This window comes from Triturus cristatus, chromosome 4_2 (genome assembly GCF_964204655.1).
Source record: "Triturus cristatus chromosome 4_2, aTriCri1.1, whole genome shotgun sequence".
Taxonomy (NCBI): Eukaryota; Metazoa; Chordata; class Amphibia; order Caudata; family Salamandridae; genus Triturus; species Triturus cristatus.
The window spans coordinates 963,486,463-963,504,597 of record NC_140586.1 but is presented as its reverse complement, the minus strand read 5'-3'; the positions used below and the strand labels follow the sequence as shown (position 1 = coordinate 963,504,597).

General features: G+C 45.4%; 1 protein-coding gene across 2 annotated transcripts in view; it reads right to left on the bottom strand.

The window, feature by feature from the left end:
- LOC146839145 (uncharacterized) overlaps nt 1–18,135 on the bottom strand; it is a 74,176-nt gene that overhangs the window by 9,587 nt on the left and 46,454 nt on the right. For both annotated transcript variants that reach the window (XM_085603177.1, XM_085603178.1), the window contains exon 2: nt 17,367–17,426. The gene's annotated coding sequence lies outside the window, so the exon portion shown is untranslated. The remainder of the gene's footprint in view (nt 1–17,366; nt 17,427–18,135) is intronic.

Genomic DNA, 18,135 nt, shown 5'->3' with positions numbered 1-18,135 from the left:
CTCAGACGCCATATTGCCCCGAATTGAGCTAGTAACAAATTTGTGATGATGTTTGAAGAGTTGTTTAAGGATACGTTGGGGCGTATGAAAGGCTATAGTCATCGTATTAAGTTGAAGCTTGGTGCCAAGCCAGTTGTAGCTAAGGTGAGGAGGATTCCTTTAAGTGTGCAGGATGCATTGAATTAGGTAATCACCAGGTTAATGGATTCTGGATTGATTGAGCCTGTGGAGGCAACGGAGTGGTTTGCTTCAATTTTGGTGGCCAAGAAGAGTGATAATGAGATTCGCTTATGTGTGGATCTTCAAGCACACAATATGGAGGTGGTGGTGGATAAATTCCCACTCCCCAATATTGATGCGGTCATGTCAACTCTGGGTAGGGCATTTTAATGTAACATTCTTGACTTAGCATCCGCCTACCATCAGGTGACTTTGGATAAAAGTTCACAGGAGTTGACAGCATTCATAACTCCCATGGGGGCTTTTAAGTTCGTAGGGATGCCATTAGGTTTGGTGTCGGCGGCTTCCGTCTTTCAAAGGATCATGAATGATATTGTCAAGGGAACTGCAGGTGTTCGTTGTTACCAGGATGATGTGTTGGTTTATGGGAAGACTATTGAAGAGCATGATGATAGAGTGGTGAAGGTTTTGGAGAGGCTATTAAAGGCAGGGTTCACGCTACGTTGTGGGAAAAGTAAATATGGAGTAACTAAGGTTGACTATCTGGGTCATCACATATCAAGCAGTGGGGTTAAGTCAAATAAGGATTTGTTTGACACTATGACACAATTGAAAGATCCATGTTCTAAGGAAGAGATGGCCTCATTTTTGGGTATGGCTGAGTTTTATAGCAAGTTTGTAAAAAGGTTTGCGGAGAAAACTAATCATCTCAGAAGTATGTTCGGCAAGAAGGTAGAATTTATGTGGGATGATGTGGTGGGCAAACGGGAGTTTACAAGGGGTAAGGCTGATCTGACGTGTGCTCCTGATCTTCAGGCCTTTACACCAGGTGATGCAACGTATATAATCACTGATGCAAGCAATAAAGGGTTGGGTGCTCTGCTAGCTCAACAAAGGAAAGATTTGGAACATCTGATTGCCTCGGCTTCGAGATGCTTAAGAGGTGCTGAGATAAACTACTCAGTCAATGAGAAGAAAGCACTTGCGATTTTCTGGGCAATAAACAAATTCAGGAAGCTTGTGTGGTGAACCTCCTTCATTGTTAGGTCTGATCTCAAACCTTTGAAGGAGATTTTTGAGAAGAAAGGTTTGGATTCAATTTCTTCAAGGATAAGGAAGTTGGTAATTTCCCTGCAAGAATTTGATTTCTCTATAGAATACATTCCAGGTGCTACTAATGTTAGGGTAGATTGTCTTTTGCGTCTGGTTGACAGTGTGGATTCTGGGGTTAATAAGGAAGACATGAACATTGTGGAAGAGTTTGATGTGAAAGTGTGTGAGATCACCTTGGGAGCAATCAAAGAGGAAGTATAGTATTGCCCTGCGATGATGCCTGCGCCTTTCTACTGTGCTTTCAAGCATTTCCGTTCAGTCACTCAGCAATGTCCGAGCAGATCTTCCCCACTTTCCCTATGGAACCTTAAAGTTTCTTAGTTGCTAGTCGTGCCTGTCGATTATCGGCTTTGACAACATCCTGAAAAGCTTGTAGGGACTGCAATATCAGAGCCAGTGAGGGCTCAGCCGGGTTTACTCGCTTCGTCTGATCTGAGATCCCACCGATATTTTCCGCCGTTCGCTTCTCACCTTCGTCTATTCCCTCCGGGGATAGCATTGATGTTGCTGAATAGTCATTCCTCCTCCGTCTCCTGCTCCCCTGTGATCTTCCTGCGAGCCTTCTTCCCCGACACCCATTTGTTTTTTACTTGAGGTTGTGACTCTCTCTGACTCTTCTGTCAGTGAGAAGAATTTTCCCCCAGGTACATCTGGGGTCAAGCAGTCGGCTTCCATATCCCCGTTTGGAGGACTTAAAGAAGGAGGATTTAAAGAAGGATTCTGAGCTTGTGAAAGTGATGGATGGGATTCTGGAAGATAAAGTGGATAAGCTTGAGAAACCTTAGTAGTTGTTGAGTGATGAGTTGGCCATTTGTAATGAGATGCTTACTAGCGGCATGAGGTTGGTTCCCCCGGTAAGTCGGAGGGACAACATCATTCAAATGGCCCACAAAGGGCACATGGGAATTTTGAAAACCAAAGAACGCATTAGACAGGGTTTTTGGAGGCCTGGATTGGATCTCATGGTCAAACGCGTGGTGAGTGAATGTGTACCCTGGTGATAAGATACTCAGGCCGAGACAGTCACCTATGGTCTGCAGAAAATTACCTACGTGTCCTTGGGAAGAGGTAGCTATAGATATTGTTGGAGCTCTTCACGGTGATCAGACACCGTATTTGATTGTTCTTCTAGAGTCATACTCCAGGTGGATTGAAGTGAGTTGTGTGCGTGACATTACTTCTCAATATGTGATAAAATTTCTGGATGCAGTTTTTAAAAGTGAAAGTTTTCCTAGGTTCTTGTTGTCGGACAATTGTCCACAGTTTTGTTCGTGAGAAATGGAGCAATAGTTGGAAGGTTGTGGAATTGAACACAAGAGAACTTATTTTTATCATCCAGAGACTAATGGAGCCATTGAGAGTTTGAACAAAACTTTGAAGGAGGGAATTCATTTTGCGAGGGTGAACAGTTTGAATTGGAGAAACAAGTTGCAAATCAGGATTTCAGCATACAGATTCATGGAAAAGAGGTTGTGGTGTTTGCCTTAGCTCATGTTAATTGTAAGGGGGAAGAAGTGTGAGGTAGCTTGGTTCCATATGGAATATCAAGGGCGGACAGAGTGTGGATTTGATTGGTGATAGTTGACCGCACTTGTTGATGGATGGGGTGTTAAAAAATGCCTCTTGATCTTACCTGTGTCTTCAGAGGTTTCTTCATCATTACTATTACCATCGAAGGACCTTTTGAGGGTACATGTCTGTGAAACAGAGAGCTTCAAACAGAGATTAACTTCCCTGAGTTCTAATCTTGTTTGATAGCCCAAGGCTCCATGAAGAGATGGTGGTGAGGTTATTTAGAGAGTACACTCAATTGATCCATAGATAATGGATCATGAGAAACTAGCCTAAGTCAACAGACAGTGGGTTCACCAAATTGCTGAGCCTCAACAATTTAGAAGAGAAAAATGCTTTTCTAGAGTCCCCTCACTCACCCAGGGTTGCCCCTAGGTGACATGCTTCATCATTGGGGCCATCCCAAGCATCTACTGCTTGGGGCGTGCTACGACTTGCGAGATTTACGTAGGAGCACTTTTTTGCGTGAAACTATGTGTTGTGTAGTGTTGGGGGAGTGGTGTTTGTGTTAGTTAAAAATACCTAACTAGTGAGTTAACAATGTATTCCTACTCCTAGCTGGAAAGATAAAAAGGGGTTAATAACAGGAAAAATATAACTGTTATGTGGTTATATTGCCTATTATTTTGTCAACATGTTTCGAGGTATCCCCTAACCTCTTCTTCAGGACAGCATGGGATCCAGCCCCACGTGTACCACTCCGTGTAGAAACCTAAATTAAGTGTGACCTGTAATATGCGGTCGAGCCTGGGACTTACAGGTCACACTGACGGAGGGATGCCGAGAACAGGTCCTACAGGCCCCTCCACCCAGACAGACCATGGGGCATATTAGTGCTACCATATAAATACTACGTGTTCATCAAAAACCGTATGTACATAACCAAGTGCGCTCAATAGGCGCACGTTATTAGTCTAATTTTTCACCTTAATTTAGGTTTCTGCACGGAGTGGTACACGTGGGGCGGGATCCCATCCATGGAGCAGAACACAGAGTTCAAAAAGTCTGAGCAACAAGAGCTTATGCGACTTGGAAGTGAAGAATGTCAATAGGGTGAGAAACATGATAAAGTTCTGTTCGTTTAAAAAAATATCATTCTGGGAGGGGATTAAAAAGTAATAGAAAGGAAAGAAATATTTTAAAAAATGTCTGGGTGGCCTGGTCTTATCAATCTATCAGCGTGTAAGCGCAAAAAGTGGCGACAGCTATCAACAGGAAATCATCGTCTGAAAATGTAGATGCCATCCAGTTAAGTAATTCAAAGGAACAAACATGCTCATTAACGATGGGTGCTTCCAGCACCAAAGGTGGGCAACTTGTGTGGTACTCGATGTAACTCCGTTGCAGGAAATCATGTGCTGCTGCACCGATATCCCACTGAGCTAGCACTCCGAGCGCGGCTGCACAGGCCATCAGACCCATACCAGAACAGTCCTGCTCATGAGACACTAGGGGGCTCATCAGTGAGGCAAAGTCCGGGTCAGGAGACGCTGTGTTTGTGAGGCAGAGATCCAAAGCCCATTGAAAAAGACATTCCAAACTGGTTGCACGCAAGTGTACCATGGAAAATAGGAAAGACAGATGATAGAACACAGATACATCATCCTGCACAATATCAACAACAGAAGAAACAATATTGTCCAATGTGTATATCTTGGATGAAAGGGTATTGATACTGTTATCTACCACAGCAAGAACTTTTTCAAGATTAGCTTGGTCGATAGCCCTTAAACGTGAAGCGGCTTCAATTTGAGACAATTTCCAAATGTCATTGTAAACCGCATATATCCATCGTTGAGGCCTGAGGCCAATCGGGCCTTTTATGAAATCTGATAAATTCACATCATTCGATAACATTGGCAAATGCAGTGTAACAGAAGACAAGGTAGTGTTGCAACCAAGTTTGACACAATTTACCAACAGAATACGTTGTATTAGAATGTGTAGTCAAAAATCGTGGATGAGGCCTGTCCTGTAACCTGAGCCCTGTCAGGGAAACGCATTTGGCATGCATCTGCACTGGTCTGACAAACCAACCACCCCATAGAGTCAATATTAGAGATATTAAATGTTGCATTTGTAAATAGAGACTGCAACTCCTCAAATGTGTAATTGGTAGTAACATTCCAGTCTGGATATTCTGCAAGGGAAGGAAAAGCAGGAGCCTTCAGTTGTTTAGCCGTAGCGAAACCCACACAAGTAGTCTGATAGATAGAATCATTCAAGAACAGTATTTGTGTTGGTATAAGACATGCACGATACAAAGCTTCCGTGCCCTGCACCTGCCAGGTTTTGGAACCCCAAACTGATTTGAAATCAACTGTATTTTTCCAATGATCATAGCTACCCACCGCCAATTTAAGAATGAAGGAATCAGAGTATAATAATTTAGTGTGGGTAAGCATAACTTTCGTATTTGATTTAGAATTTTATTTAAAATAGTAAGATTCAGGATTTGAGTTATCAAAACTCGTAAAATATGTACATTTATTCAACAGGGTCTTAGAACTCCCTATTGGTGGGGTGGGACAATGTTCCCATTGCGTGTAATTAAAAACAGCTCAAAGTAGTTGCTTTATGCAAATAATGGTGGCCATAATGCTGATAGCAAAATAAGTCAGCATAATTTGCAGAATTCAAATACAAGTCTTCAGCATCAAATGCTGCATAGTATTTTAAATCTGAAAACAGAGATTGTATTGCTCGCACATCCCAGTCATCTGAACGTATATTATATTTAACCACATCACCCATTGAGACACGAAGTACATTTGGAACACTAATAATCTCGGTTGGACCATGGATTTGAAACGGGACTGTATCCCAAACTATGCCATCTGTAACTGGCCAGGCTGCAATGTTGACGAAAGTCAGGTCCCTTTTCATGATGTGCGATGAAGAATGCGGGGCCAAAGTCCCATCTACCAGTTCAGCAGCAGAGCGTTCTTTAAGGTAGTGTCCATTGATCAAACGAAAAAACACAGTCACAAACACAATGGACATGAATAGAAAAATAAGGAGGAGCACCAGCCAGATTATATCCATGGGGGAACCAAATAAGTGCGTTTGAACCAGGAGATAAAAATTGCAAATTTTGATGGGGTCAAAGTCGATGTTGAATGAGAGTCAAAGGAAAAACGTGACCCGTTCCTCGCTGTAGCATTTAACACAGGCAAAGATTCACTTGTAGGGTAAGAATATGCTGGTTCTTCATTAGCATCTGTGGATTGTTGGACCAGCAAAGAATCAGCAACAGAGTCCATCTCTATGGCAGTGTCAGGATTTCCTGGAATAGTGCCATACGATGAAGCTGGAGGAAAACTATTCAGAATCGGCCAGATGGTGTAGCTTGACATTGTCAATTGAGACGTATCTGTTGTCTTTGCGACCTGGAAGTGGTGGTAAAATTACTGTACGAGTTCCCTGCATGCCCAGCACTGGAACCGGAGCTCGATAGGATGGACCAAATTCTTTTTTGTTCTCCACCTTCTCTCTGACCAGTTCTCCAACTTTGGGCAGCCAGCCGATCACTAGAATCTGCAGCGCACCATCAGTGGCGGCAGGTTAATGGTCTTGTGCTAGACTGTCTCTTCTGTCTTGTAGGTTCTGTAATACAGCACAATGTTTATCTACGTCAAAAGGGGCAGCAACAGCCGCCAAGTCTAGACCATCAAGGTCTGGCACAAACATTTTCATGCCAAAGAGCAATTCGTAAGGGGTCCGCCCACCCAGAGGTCTTCTAGGGAGATTATTAAGTGCGCGTTGTACGCTATACAAATGGGCGAGCCAGTTCCTGCCATTGCCTAGAACTCTAGCAGTTAAGGATTGCTTTAAGTCACGGTTCATTCGCTCCACAACGGAATTGCCCTCAGGCCTGTATGGAGACGAAAATTTGACCTGCACCCCCAAAGACCTTATGGATTCTTTGTACGCCTTAGAGGCGAACGGCGGACCCTGGTCCGAATGTAAGGTGCCCACTGCAAAAATTCCAACAAAAACACGCAAATCCCTGACTACAGTTCGAGCGTCAGCGCTGCATTGTGGCCAGACCCATAAAAAACTTGTGTGCGAATCAACATGCAACTAACATGTATTTATATACAGTATCAGAAGAAAATGGACCGCAGTGATCCAAATAAACACAAGCAAATGGTCGATTGGATATGCATAACGGTGTTTGTGATGTCTGGGTCACAGTAGATGGCTTGATTTGCTAACAAATTTCACAAGAAAGTTCATAAGTATGTGTTTGTTTATATAAGCAACCCACCAGTAACGTTGTTGCAAGATACTGACTGTAGCAGACACACCAGCAAGCGCCGAGGCCATGCCCTCGTGTGCTGCGATTATCAGTGTAAGGCTGCGGTCCGCGTAGGGAATCAACCTCTCACCAATGTTAGAAATTGTCACATAGGGAAAGTTATCAGGGTTTAATTGATAAGAGTATTTGGAAGGGAATCCTTTTGGATAATTACCTCCCTTCTCTATAGCAGCTATAGCTGCCAAGATGTCATCATCAATCTTACTCATGGATCTTGTAACCGCTGCTACTAAGCACATGCCACTGTTGACTTAGCTGCTTCATCAGCTAAGCTGTTACCAACCGCATGTACTCCTACACGTTGGAGGCCAAGAGTATGAATTACCTGTGTGAGCGGCAGGCGTTCTTTCAGCTCTGCCACTTGAACCCATAGCATTTTATGCTAAATTGTCTTGCCTTTGGAATCACGGTAGTCATTTTGAGACCAAAAGAATAAAATGTCATTAAAAGACTGCACACAGTAATAGGAATTGCTTGCAAGTAAAGTAGTCACATTAGGATCTGCAAACTCCAGTGCGAGCACCAAAGCACGCAGCTCAGCCAACTGGGCAGTACAGTCGCCGAGTGCCTGTGTGTGTACCACACTGGACTTAAACTCGCCGTTCACTATGGAACCAGCCACAATCGCACAGGCTGCAGAATAAAAATGTTTAGATCCAATCGCTGGTTGAGTGGGCGCATAGACAGAGGAGCTGGATGAACAAATTCATATTGCTGTGACTCCTGAGTCTGTAACGAGGAATCATAGATAAATGTGACATCCGGGGATGTCAACGATGTAGCCCATTGTATCCACCGTGGATGTAAAGCTTTGGAATTAGGAACACTCGCCTTTGTCACTGCTTCCAGAGCAGGATATGGTGTTACCACCAACACGCGTTTTCCTTGTGCCAGGGAGCGTTCTTTTAGAATCGCCATCTGGACTGCCGTCAAAACTTTTTCGACAGAGGAAAACCTCAGTTCTACTAAAGTGTACAAGTGTGACTTATAAGCAATAGGGACTGTGTCTCCTTCATTAAATATCAAGTATGTGGTCGTGCCCAGATATTCAGACTTACTGGTCGACTATCCACGAGACCCTCCGAGATCTCACGGGGTTGCCTCATCTAGATACATGGGAGTACTGCGCACTGGTAATAATGGGCCGGAAGACACGGCACAAAGTGCCCATACGATTTGTCTCCTTAGCACACCTCCTGGCTAAACGATGCATAGCTATGCATTGGCGTTCCCCCACGGGCCCCCCGCTGGCGGCATGGAGGGGGGCGGTGCTCAAGTGGTCCGCGGCTGAGGAGGATGCCCTGCGAGAGGAGGAAGCTAAGGGCATACGTAAAACCCTGATTTCCCTGGAGTGGGCGCTATTGATGCATCAGTTTAAACAGCCCCAGCCCCTAGCTGACCAGGGCGCGACCGCGACCATCCCTACTGCCACGCAGCCTTGCGCGACACAACCCCACTCGGATAATGCTCCCCCTAATGCCCCACGCCCACCCTAGAGTGACCACGTTCCTATCCCCGCTACTCCGGGGCCTGCACCTATGCCGTATGTCCGCCTGCATAGTCGTACCCCGACCAGGGGTTCCCCACTGCGTTGTCTCACCAGTTACCTAACGGACCACATGTGAGATGGTCCGGCTGCCCTATCCCTGATAGTCCATGACTGCCCCTAGTTTACTCTCCCCCTCCCTGGTTTGTTTATTCATACGGCAAATACCTGTTACATTGCATATAATTGCAGTAAAGTTATTTCTACATGTCAAGATGGATATCACCTGACTGGAAAAATGTACTTAATGACGCCACGCTCCAATACTGATATGTAACAACTGTACTAACAAATGCCAATAAAAACAAGTTTAAAAAAAAATAAATAAATAAAGGTGGCGCAACCATTGAAGCCCACTTTTCTGCAACAAGTTGCGCATGCTCCTTTGGGACATTGTGTAAAAAACTAGGGAGGATTACCTCCTTCCCTCTCGGAGCTGCCAGAACAAAAGGCGGGGGCCAGTGTGCCTCCGCTAACAGGATGTCATACGAAGAAGTCAGATTTTCCCCCAAAACACCTTTGATAATGCGTTTTATGTCACCTTCTAAGAGAATACTAATTTCATATAGTCTGTCAGGGGGAGCCTCTCGGGTCTCAGCAGTTTCAACTGTGATGAAAGTATCAGTTGCTGTCACCTCCAGAAATGGACGCAGTGCTTGCCGCACTACTGTAACCTCCGCTGCGCTGTCTAGCAGCGTTACCGCCCATGTTAGATTCCGGAGCTGGGTCCTCACCGTTCGAGGCTTACCTCGCAGTTAAAGTTGCCACTTTTCTTCTTTTGAAAAGGGGGACGCTGACGGGGAAAGTCGTCTTGTTTACCCTTTCCATCACTTGCCCGTGGCTGCTCATGTCCCTGCGGGGCACCTCGACCTCTTCCGTGCTCCTGGCGATCACCTCCACCGGCATATGAACCCGATGCTTCCTGTGAAGAACGAGGAGAACCTGAAATCGATCAGGAGATTTAATTCTCGCGCGGTCACGCAGTTCATAAGTGCATTCTGAGACAGAAGGTGTAGGGGGCAGTGCCCGTCCCCTTGCTTTTGTTGTGATTTCCCCTGTTTGTTATTCTTCAAATTCTTTTTAGGGAATTGTGGACGGCCTCCTTGATCAGTTTGAGACATCCGTTGTGCCTGCGGTCGTGTAGGTACTTTAGCAGAAGGCTTAACACCCAAACTATTACGCCCAACTGTTTTATGAACCTGGGCAATAATCTTAGGTAATTCGCGGGGCTAGTCTACATCTGGGACAAGCGCCAAATCATTAGACACCTGAAAGTTGACTGCATCACCCTTAACATTAGCAAGCATTAGATCAGCAACCACGTCATACGCTGCAACTAACCTCATCCCCAATTCTACTGCCGCCTCTGGTCCGTGCTCATCTTGAACACGTTTGATTCCAGAGGGGAGTACCGTCATGGATGGTGTGCCAAAACACTTTGTATAAACTGCAGCAAATATTTTACCCCAACTCTCACAATCAGTGACTTTGGGTACTAAGTCTTTCAGCAAACTAATTATCAAAATTCGGTGCTTCTCCACAGGAATGGTATGTGGAAACACCGCTTCCAGCTGGTCAAATTTCTAAACAAGCCAATAAGGTAAATCTTCCTTATTTGGGGGAGGCTTGCCCATAACCGAATTAACCATTACGGGGCTAATAGTAACACTGCCAGCACCAGCTGGTTGCTGCGCAACTCCAGGTGCTCCCGCCTGGATGTTGCGTTTCACATATTGAACCATTGCTCAATACACACAGACTAGTGTAGTGTGCATGAGACAGAGAGCCACTACATCGCACGTGAAATACCGTGGATGCGGCGTGTAACCCGCCAACACAGGCCAAATGGCCCCATCAATCGACAATGGGCCAGACATGATAGGTTTCAGGGGTACGGGAAGGGCGCCATCAAACCATATGCGATGCTGCCATGCCATCAACTGAACTTCTAGAGTGCTATCTGGCCGATACACAGCAGGAAGGTAGGTATGGCTGTATTTATGCCACAAATAATCCGCTCCCTCAATTGCTGGAAATGTCACCCAGGAAGAAAACACCTCATATGTGTATACTGGGTCGGCTTGGACCACAAAGATCAGATTGACACCAGCATCCGGCACCCTACATGCTTGCAAATGATGCCGGATTGCCACGCGGCTGTGCGCCGCGATGTCAACTTCAGCCATATAGAAACGTGAAAAGAAAACTGTAAGGAAAAAGGTGGCAAGACAATGTCGGGTCGTAATTCAAAATACAAACGATACCTTTTGTAAATCTCAAGCTTGAATCACCTATAAAAGTGACAATATAGGCAGGTAAATCGTCACCAATGTTTTCCGGAAACAGAGGCAAGGGGATTGTGAACAAGTAGTGAGAACTACTAAAGTGCCTCGTAAATAAGTACCAGACCAAACGTTAGGTGCGCCATGTTTCAGGGATTCTGCACATACACAGAACTATGCACAGGAAACCAGGACCTCGGTGTGTTGTGGTGTACCAAAAACTCGCCTCAGTGCCCAGAACCCCCTTCCGGCTAGCTATAGTATCCCATTCGTTCTCTGTACTACAGCGGAGCTACCAATGATTGGATATCCTAGAACATGTGACTCAGGGCCTCTTAGAATTCGTGGGAACAAGACACTCTTTCGTTTAGATACTCATACCTGTTCACAATGTGAGTAATTAGAGACACTGTATAGTTTAAAATGTTTATTTCAACTAACATGCTCTGTAATGCAGTACACGTGCTAACATTAGCAAAGAAATGCATAAAAACAATGTAATCATCATGGTTACAATTCCATATAATACGAACGAGGATAGCATATTATAATGACAGTGGATGAAGCCTTATAGCGCTTTACCACCCTCCCCGTGCTACAAGCTATGTTTATTATATCAGTGGAAGACCTCTGGGCTTGGACAGTGGAACCCCCTACCTCAAGTCTTAGATGATAGGATTTACATCTCCGGACAAGCACAGCTCTTCCTCTGGAAAGGTTTTCTCCCGTGCAATATTAAAACCACCCGAAAAGTCAGAAGCGGAGCTGTGTTCCCTGTTATTTCTATATGTCTGTGGGACGGACCAAAGCCGATTAACCAGTTGAGTTGTTTACTGGCCATGAACACGATGTACAGACGAGAACTCAGAGCACAACAGAAATACTGAAAGGCAGGCAGTTCCCATGTGAAGCAGCACGAGCAAAAGAGTTTACAGGAACCAAGGCATGTAGTGTTGTGTGCATAAGTGGCAAGATGGCGGTGATGCAAAGGACAAACTAATGCTAACTTAGCAACATCCGCTGGCTCCCCTAAACCCTCACGACACAATGTGCTGATCACCCACAGTGAACAAGGATAGCCCAAGGCTCCATGAGGAGATGGCGGAGATGTTTTTTAGATAGACAGGGAGGGAGACGATGTGGTGATCACCCACAGTAAACAAGGATAGCTCGAGGCTCCATGAAGAGATGGTGGTGAGATTATTTACAGAGACAGTGAGGGAGACAATGTACTGATCACCCACAGTGAACAAGGACAGCTTGAGGCCTCATGAAGAGATGGCGGTGAGGTTATTTAGAGAGACAGGGAGGAAGTCGATGAACTGATCACCCAGAGTGAACAAGGACAGCCAAAGGCTCCATGAAGAGATGGCGGTGAGGTTATTTAGAGAGACAGTCAATCAATCAATCGATCAGGGGGTTTGTAAAGCGGGCTACTCACCCGAGAGGGTCTCAAGGCGCTGGGGGGGGGGGAGCAACTCCGGATCAGTTAAAGAGCCAGGACTTGAGGTCCTTTCTGAAAGTGTGCAGGGTCGGCGAGCGTCTGATGTTCACAGGGAGTTTTTTCCAGGTCTTGGCTGTGATGTAGGAAAAAGCTCTCCCACCTGCTCTGTTTCTGCGGATGTGGGGGACCTCTGTCAGGGCGAGGTTGGCAGAGCAGAGGATCCTCTTGGGTACGTGGAAGGAGACTCTCTCTTTGAGGTATTCGGGTCTGATGATGTTGAGAGATTTGTAGGCGTGGGTGATGAGTTTGAAAGTGACCGTATTCTCGACGGGGAGCCAGTGGAGGTCTCGTAGGTGTTGGGTCATGTGTTCGTGACACAGTGTCCCGAGGACAAGTCTGGCTGCAGACTTATGGATGGTTTGGAGTTTGTGTAGAAGTGATCTGTTAATTCCGGCGTATAAGGCATTTCCGTAGTCCAGTCTGCTCGTTATGAGCGCGTGGGTGACTGCCCTTCTGCAGTTGGGGGGATCCATTTGAAGGCCTTGCGGAGAATGCGCAGGCAGTTGAAGCTGGTGGAAGCGACGATGTTGATCTGGCATTTCATGGAGAGGGAGGAGTACAGGATGGTGCCGACGTTTCGTGCGTGGTCTGTAGGGGTGGGTGGATTGCCTAGGGCAGAAGGCCACCAGGTGTAGTCCCAGGCGGAGGTGCAGGGTCCGAGGATGAGGACCTCAGTTTTCTCTGAGTTGAGCTTCAAGCAGCTGTCTTTCATCCATGCTGCGACGTTCTTCATTCCTTCATGGAGGCAGAGTCTGGTGTCTTCGGGACTCTTTGTGAGTGAGAGAATGAGCTGGGTGTCATCGGCGTAGAATACTATGCTGAGCCCATGCTGTCTGAAGATGGCGGCGAGGGGGGCCATGTAGATGTTATAGAGCGTGGGGCTGAGTGATGATCCTTGGGGAACTCCGCAGTTGGAGTCGGTGGGAGCGGAGAAGAAGGGAGGGAGTCTAATCCTCTGGGTTGTGCCTGAGAGAACGGATTGGATCCAGTCGAGGGCGGCTCCTTGTATCCCTGCGTCGTGAAGTCTGGCTGCGAGCGTGCGATGTGACACGGTGTCGAAGGCTGCGGATAGGTCTAGAAGGATGAGGGCCACAGTGTGTGCCTGGTCGAGTAGCATGCAGATGTCGTCAGAGGCGGCGAGGAGGGTGGGCTCGGTGTTGTGGTTGCTGCAGACACCAGACTGGGAGGCGTCTAGGATGGAGTTCTCTTCGATGAAGGCGTCAGCTGGCCGTTGACGAGCCTCTCGGTGACTTTGGCCACGAAGGGGAGGAGGGAGATGGGCCGGTAGTTTTTCAGGTCAGTTGGGTCGTCCGTGGGTTTCTTGAGGAGGGGTTTAATCTCCGCCCATTGCCAGTCATCTGGGAAGATGCCAGATCTGAAGGAGGTGCTGATGGTCTGTCCTAGTTCGGGTGCGATGGCCGCGGCGGCTCTGTGGAATATGTGCAGTGGGCAGGGGTCAGTTGGGGCTCCTGAGTGGGTTTTCTTCATGGTCGAGGTGATGTGTTTAACGGTGGCGGGATTACACCTTATCTCATTTACATGTACAATCATTCTGCCACAATGATTTAACCTTTTCTGTATTCTCCGACCCCTTGCGGTCTTAGCCTGACGGTTTCAAATGCCTTGCCCCCGCGCTGCTCACAATCCTGCAAGCCTTGATTCCCGTAGTGACACAGCATTGTTTTCCATTTTGGCTGCGAGCGAATTCCGGTTGCCATACACTGGAACGCACGCGTATTTATACATTCACTGCAAACCAATTAGCGATCAAAGTACCGTCGTGTTAACTCGGCACTAACTTTTATTAATTTCTCTCACCCCTTTTTAAATCACTGAGCATTTGGCACGTTTCCCAACCTTTATCCAGTAGTTTAAGCGCGCCCATTATACCGACCTCTCAGGTTTCTACTACAAAATTCTTCTCCCCTTATGTCTTCAGTCTCAGCCACAGGTTACTTCTGAACCTTCTGTGCTGCGCTACTAATCAGCCTACCCTAGTTACTGTCTACATATGGTAATTCTCCATGGTGAGTACACACTTACCTTTTGTTTTTAAAGCCCTCTCCTCCTTCAGCCACCAATACGAATCCTGACCCTAGCGATGGCGTTCTTGTTTTCCTCCTTATAGGAGCACAACAGGCCCATTCTCTCATCTCCCAGCATAAAGGTCTACGGCTGACGCCGGTAAATTTCGCTCAAAATGTTTTTACAACTAAATCATCCCTTTTTTCCTCCCTCTTTTCAGACACACCACAAATTATTCATATTGATTTCCCTAGGTGCTACCCCTTTACCCTCTGGTCCTGAAGAAGACCCCACTTCCAAGACTCACAATTTGCTAGTCCCCCATAGGGGTCGAAACATCGACATTCCTTTTCCTTGTATCTCAAACCTGGATGACAGTGATACTATAACTGCATCTGCTGTTTATGTTATTACATTTAATGTATTTGTCAGAAATCTGGCCGGATAGGTTTCATGAATTGTATGTGGATGTATATAGATGCACTACCTTTCCCTTGCACCTCACCTGCACTGACCCTCAACTCCTCACTTATCACTTTGTATGCACCTGTCTTGATCAGGAATTTTGAAAGTACAATTCAGTCTGTCTTTTTGAACTTTGATCCTTGTGACAACCGTAGCTTAATGGATTAAATAACGGTGATTCATCGCATTCAATTGTTTGGTGTTGTCTTAACTCATATTTAATCACTACATCAGAGCAGGACATTGTGATTCATCAGGGTAGCAGAGAAATCTAAATATGGACATAGTGATCCATCAGGGTAGCAGAGATCTCTAAATATAGAGACAGTGATCCATCAGGGTAGCAGAGATCTCCAAATATGGACATAGTGATACATCAGGGTAGCAGAAATCTATAAAAATGGAGACAGTGATCCATCGGGGTGGGGAGATCTCTAAATATGGGGACAGTGATCCATCAGGGTAGCAGAGATCTCTAAATATGGGGACAGTGATCCATCGGGGTTGGGGAGATCTCTAAATATGGGGACAGTGATCCATCAGGGTAGGAGAGATCTCACAATATGGAGACAGTGATCCATCAGGGTAGCGGAGATCTCTAAACATGGAGACAGTGATCAATCAGGGAAGTGAAGATCTCTAAATATGGAGATAGTGATCCATCAGAGTAGCAGAGATCTCTAAATAAGGAGACAGTGACCCATCAGGGTAGGGGAGATCTCAAAATATGGAGACAGTGATCTATAAGGGTAGGGGAGATCTCTAAATATGGAGATAGTGATCCATCAGGGTAGAGGAGATCTAACAATATGGAGACAGTGATCCATCAGGGTAGGGGAGATCCCTAAATATGGAGATAGTAATTCATCAGGGTAGCAGAGATCTCTAAATATGGAGATAGTGATTCATCAGGGTAGGAGAGATCTCTAAATATGGGGGTAGTGATCCATCAGGGTAGCAGAGATCTTTAAATATGGAGATACTAATCCATCAGAGAAACAGATCTCTAAAATTGAGATAGCGATCTTTCAGTCTAGCAGAGATGTCAAAATATGGAGACAGTGATCTCTAAATATGGAGATAGTAATCCATTAGTGTAGCAGAGATCTCTATATATGGAGATAGTGATCCATCAAGGTAGCAGAGATCTTTAAATATGGCTATAGTGATGCATCAAGGTAGCAGAGATCTCTAAACATGGAGACAGTGATCCATCAGGGTAGCAGAGATCTCTAAACATGGAGACATTGATCTATCAGGGTAGTAGAGATCTCTAAAAATGGGGATAATGATCCATCAGGGTAGCAGAGATCTTTAAATATGGAGATACTAATCCATCAGAGTAACAGATCTCTAGAATTGAGATAGAGATCTATCAGGCTAGCAGAGCTGTGAAAATATGGAGACAGTGATCTGTCAGAGTGGCAGAGATCTCTAAATATGGAGATAGTAATCCATTAGTGTAGCAGAGATCTCTATATATTGAGATAGTGATCCATCAAGGTAGCAGAGATCTCTAAACATGGAGACCGTGATCCATCAGGGTAACAGATCTCTAAAATTGAGATAGTGATCTATCAGGCTAGCAGAGATCTCTAAATATGGAGATAGTGACCCATCAGGGTAGTGGAGATCTCTAAATATAGAGATAGTGATCCCTCAGGGTAGCAGAGATCTCTAAATATGGGGACAGTGATCCATCAGGGTAGCAGAGATCTCCAAATATGAGATAGTGATCCATTAGAGTAGCAGAGATCTCTAAAATGGAGATAGTGTGTCAGGATCCTAAGGAGAATTCCTGCCAACCATTCCACAATTGCCAGCCTTGTCACTCATAGTGGAATCAAACGACAAAAGAGACCAAAGAATGAGAAATAGAAACTGAGCTGGCAGCGTTGGAATTGTAAGATGTCTGCCAGCCTAGTTCTCCTAACTGCGCACTAGTGTTTTCCTCCATAGAATTGTAAACGGAATGTGAGGCGCGCACTGCTAACGGAATGCGCACTTCACCTGAAGAATTTCAAGAAGCAGGAACCTCCTTGAGTTCTCGTGGGTTAGTTAGTCAGGTAGTTTGTTGCTGGTGTCCCTTAGTTCCTCTTCGGCAACGCAGCGTTGAAAAGAGTCTCCCGGGAACAGTGTCTCGGTCTTCTGAGCCTTTCTCAGTCGGAGCCCGTTTCCTGAGGTTTGGTAGTGTTTCTGACTGGGGCTTGCTCGTTATAAATAACCCTCGTCAGAGTTCTTTACATTGTGTTCAGAGTTAACCAACTGAATTACAGTAGTTCTTGGCAGCAACTATCTGAAATTCTCAAATCTCCCTAAATAAAGAAAAGAAAGAAAAGACGACCATTCAGAACTTACCTTACAGATCTTTCGGCGTCTTCCGCTGGTATTCGACCTTTTGGAACAGGCAAGTATTCTCTGAAATTTCCAAACAAAGAAATAATTAAATATATGTTCTCAACAACTAATGCAAGAGATATCACTTATAATACGTTTTGAAATCTAGAAGAAAAGAATTGAAAACGGAATAATTAATTACAGAAGAGGAGCTACAGCCAACATTGTAATTGGGTATGTGGTAATGTGAATTGGAGTAATAAGAAATATAATATAGAAACTAATAGCAGCTAGAATAGTTAGAGAGGGAGTTTTACATCATCTGTTATGCTTGTTTTTTTTTCAGTTCCATATCCTCCTAGAAGAAAAGGACTGTGCTTGGTATAGTCAATTGATGAAAGGAAGATTCTAGAAGAGGGAACAATAGTGGGTTGGCTGTCTCTTCTTTTACTCCCCACCCCCTTTCCCCCGTTTGGAACGCTTCTGTGCTATATCTTGCTTGGAGGAGGTGGAGAGCGTTCCGAGTGGGGGCATTGGGAAAAGCCTTCATTCTGCTCCTGGGTAACTCGATCAGCGGTGGGTAGGTGCTTATCGCTCTCTGACAGAGTGATCTATCAGGCTAGCAGATATCTCTAAATATGGAGCTAGTGATCCATCAGGGTAGCGGAGATCTCCAAATATGGAGATAGCGATCCATTAGGGTAGCAGAGATCTCTAAAATGGAGATAGTGATCCATCAGGTAGCAGATATTGCTAGATATGGAGATAGTGATCCATCAGGGTAGGGGAG